The following is a 4,597-nucleotide window of genomic DNA, read 5'->3' as shown; positions in this document are numbered from 1 at the left end:
TTACAACAATTCGATATAACTCATCTTTGTCGTGTTGCACAAAAAAAGTCATATTTGCTAATATTTGGTGTTTTTCTTTGGAAAAACAAATGAAAGTAAAACAAAAAAAAATTCTTATCTGTTCTTGAGTTGCTGTAAGGAAAAGTCACGTATTTCCTAAAAACACGTAAGTTTTACAAATTAAATTTTTTTTCCTCCTTGAAAGATGTAGATGAAGAATATATTCGTGTCCAAAATAAATAAATAAGTCAATAAATACTTCTATTCATTGTGTAGTGTTATTCCAACTACTGCTTAAAACTACTTTGTCGTTTTACACAAAACAAAAACATTTTTTTAACCAATAACTACATTTTTGTTTTTATTACGTACTTACTGATTGTTTTTTTTCGTTTTTTTTCCTTAAAATACGTATTTGCTGTGGTTCATCTGTTTGTTTGTTAGCAACGTAACTTAAAAGGTTATTGGCGGATTCTGATCAAATTTACAGGAAATGTCAGAAATGGGATTAGGAACAAGTGATTCTATTTTGGAGGGGATTCGAATCACCGTCGGGATTCAGGACTTTTTAAAAGGATTTTTTACTATTGCGCTCTCCGAGTATTAATGAAATTTTATAATTTCATTAATCTAAAAATAAACAATAACAAAATTACTTCATGGAAGATTGACATTTTTCCACAAAATCTAAGGTAATGTTTTTCTGTAAAAAAAAAAAAAAAAAAGTGAAAATAAAAACAAACAAATGTAGTTTTACTGTTGTTAAAAAAAACTAATTTTTTTTTTTTTTTTTCGACAAAAATTGCTGAAATTTACAAAACTTAAGAAAAAAGCTTTTATTATCTGTTTAGGAATGTTACAACAATTTGATATAACTCATCTTTGTTGTGTTGCACAGAAAAGTTATATTTGCTAATATTTGGTGTTTTTCTTCGGAAAACAAATGAAAGTAAACAAAAAAATTTGTATTTTGTTGTTGAGTTGTTGTAAGGAAAAGACACGTTTGTCAGTATTCAATCAATAAAAAGTATTTCCTAAAAACAAGTATGTTTAACAAATGATATTTTATTGGTGATGCATTTTTTTTCCTCCTTGAAATGTGTAGATGAAGAATATTTTCGGGTGGTGTGTCCAAAATAAATAGAAAACAAAGTAAAAAAATAGTATTATTAATTGTGTAGTGTTATTCCAACTACTGCTTAAAACTACTTTGTCGATTTACACAAAAATAAAAAATAATTTTGTTTATTTATTCTTTCATAAAACCAATTAGATAAATAAAACACACACAAAAAACAACCACGAGTTCTAGTATGGTTGTTCAACACAACAGTCATGTCTGTTGTTATTACAAAAAATCAATGAAACTTATTTTCCAACCACAAAGGACTTTAAAAAAAAGAAGGTTATGTATAATTATATTCATTGTTTTGTGTTCTTTTAACCAGTTTTTTATTTTACACAAAAATCTAAGAAAAATTGTACTGTATGTGTTCATAAAAATAAAAATAAATACAAGTTCATAATTGTTCCAAAAACAGAAAAGTCACTTTTGTCGATTCAAATCCTGAAAACAAATAACATAAAAAATAGTTAACAAATAGTTGTTTTTATTGTTTAGCATTTTCAACAAATTAGCTTGCCATTTCACAAAGAAATAAAAAAGTCATTATGTTTTTGCATAAAACCAAAATAAAAGTAAAAAAAAACAAAAGTTCTATATAAGAAGGAAATGTCAAAAATGAAATAAAACGTATTACCTAAAACAAATTAATCAAAGAAAGAAACCAAGTTAATGTATAGTTTATTGTTTAGCTTTATCCAACCAAGTAGTTTGTCGTTTTACACAAATATCTAAGAACAGTCGTATATTTTTGAAAAAAAAACAAAAAACAAATTCAGTATTATTTGTTACAAAAAACAGAAAAAAGTCACGTTTGCCAATTTTTTAGGCAAAAATCTATAAAATGTGTTTCCTGAAAACAAATAAGTTAAAAAATAGTTGTTTATTGTTTAGCTTTTCTTTTTTTTTCTTTTTCTTTACGAACTACCTTGTCGTTTTGTACAGAATTAAAAAGTCATTTTAGTTTTTTTATTAAATTAAAAAAACAAAAAACACAAGTTCTATATAAGAAAGGAAACGTCATGTATGAAACAAAATGTATTACCTGTATTATTTTTATTAGTATTATTATTAGAGATGTCCGATAATGGCTTTTTTGCCGATATCCAATATTCCGATATTGTCCAACTCTTAATTACCGATTCCGATATCAACCGATACCGATATATACAGTCGTGGAATTAACACATTATTATGCCTAATTTTGTTGTGATGCCCCGCTGGATGCATTAAACAATGTAACTTTACCATGAATTGATTAACGTGGACCCCGACTTTTAACAAGTTGAAAAACTTATTCGGGTGTTACCATTTAGTGGTCAATTGTACGGAATATGTACTGTACTGTGCAATCTACTAATAAAAGTTTCAATCAATCAATCAAAAACAAGGTTTTCCAAAATAAGAGAACAACTTCAACTCAAGTTATGGAAAAAAATGCCAACATGGCACTGCCATATTTATTATTGAAGTCACAAAGTGCATTATTTTTTTTAATATGCCTCAAAACAGCAGCTTGGAATTTGGGACATGCTCTCCCTGAGATAATACTGATACCCACTACAACTATGGGAAATACTATACTTTGACTTGAGTGCATTATTTTTTTATTTTTTCAAACATGCCTCAAAACAACAGCTACAAAAACAATGAAGGCACACAGCTTCAGTCCAGAGCAGGGGTCACCAACCTTTTTGAAACCAAGGGCTACTTCTTGGGTACTGATTAATGCGAAGGGCTACCAGTTAGATACACACTTAAATAAATTGCCAGAAGTAGCCAATTTGCTCAATTTACCTTTAACTCTGTTATTATTAATAATTAATGATATTTATATTTGTGGAAACACTGATCATCTTAATGATTTCTCACAATAAATATATATAGAAACAGATAAATATCAATATGCAACACTTTATTTTTATATTTTCTCTAAGTGCACATTTTTCAAATTGAACATTTTCAAATGATCCCTTCTAAGACAGTCTTGTGAAATCACAATATCCCATTTTAACTAGCTCGCCACTAACATTTTTTAACAAATCATGAATTACTTTGCACCATGTTTGTACAAATAATAACTCATGTAAAATACAAAAGTAAACTCAAATTTTTAAATCATGTCACACTTTGAACTGGACACCAAATCTGTTATCTGTTTCTTTGTCAGTTAGTGGGAAGCCTGGCATTGCATGCTGTTAACTAGTGTGTTGTACTCTGGTGTGTAACTTGACACTGCAACTCTGAGTGAGTCTTGCAGATGTGCATCAGTGAGGCGTGTTCTGTGTTTGTTCTTCATGAAGTTCATGTCAGAAAAGGCTGATTCACAAAGATAAGATTTTTCCTCATTGTTTTCGGAACCTTCTTAATCTTTTGGACATATTTTCACAGCAATCTGGCCTTAAGCTTAACTATGATAAATGTAAAATGTTAAGGATCGGAAATCTAAAGGGAACGTCCTTTCGAATGGAATGCAAAGTGTTTTGTTTATAAATTATATGCAATCTGTTGTGTTCCCTAATTTTTTTCTGTGTACATGAATGAAGGTGTGTGTTGCTGAGTCCGACTTGGACATTATCTGGACTGGGCCTGGTTTAAAAAACCCTTTAAAAAAATCTAATTTCATTGACAACCTGGTCTGTTGAAGATAAGGCCCTTTTTAAAAAAATAAAATAAGATAAATAAATAAAAAACATTTTCTTGGATAAAAAAGAAAGTAAAACAATATAAAAATAATTACATAAAAAATAGTAATTAATGAAAATGTTAGTGGACCAGCAGCCTATACAATCATGTGTGCTTCAGGGACTGTGTCCCTTGCAGATGTGTTGTCTATGTTGTGGGAACCAGAATATTGGTAGCAGAAAGAAATAACCCCTTTTGTGTGAGGGGGTGTGGATGAGTGTGCATGGGGGAGGTTGTTTGGGTTGATGCACTGATTGAAAGTGTATCTTGTGTTTTTTCTATGTAGATTTAATTTAAAAAAAAAAAAAATTTTTAAATTTTTTTTAATTTTTTTTTATTTTTTTTTAGAACAGGCCCGCGGGCGACTCATCTGGTCCTTACGGGCGACCTGGTGCCCGCGGGCACCACGTTGGTGACCCCTGGTCCAGAGTATACTGGCCTACGTCCGTGTTTTACCGGATATGTACCACTCCGTACAGCGGCGTTTTAAAAAGTCATTAATTTTACTTTTTGAAACCGATACCGATAATTTCCGATATTACATTTTAAAGCATTTATCGACATCTCTAATTATTATTATTGTATTAGTATTATTATTATTGTTTAGTCGTTTCCCAACAAAGTAGTTGGTCATTTTACACAACAATCTTAAAACATTTTATTTGTGAAAAGAAAATTCCTGGGAAAGAATGAATAAAAAAAAAAATTTTAAAAAGAAAAAATATTGTGTTGTGAATTGACTGTCAAAAAAAGAAGTACACAACATGTTAGAACATCAATTGTGTATTT

The sequence above is a fragment of the Entelurus aequoreus genome, linkage group LG21 (genome assembly GCF_033978785.1).
Source record: "Entelurus aequoreus isolate RoL-2023_Sb linkage group LG21, RoL_Eaeq_v1.1, whole genome shotgun sequence".
Lineage (NCBI taxonomy): Eukaryota > Metazoa > Chordata > Actinopteri > Syngnathiformes > Syngnathidae > Entelurus > Entelurus aequoreus.
Note: the sequence above shows the minus strand (reverse complement) of the source record.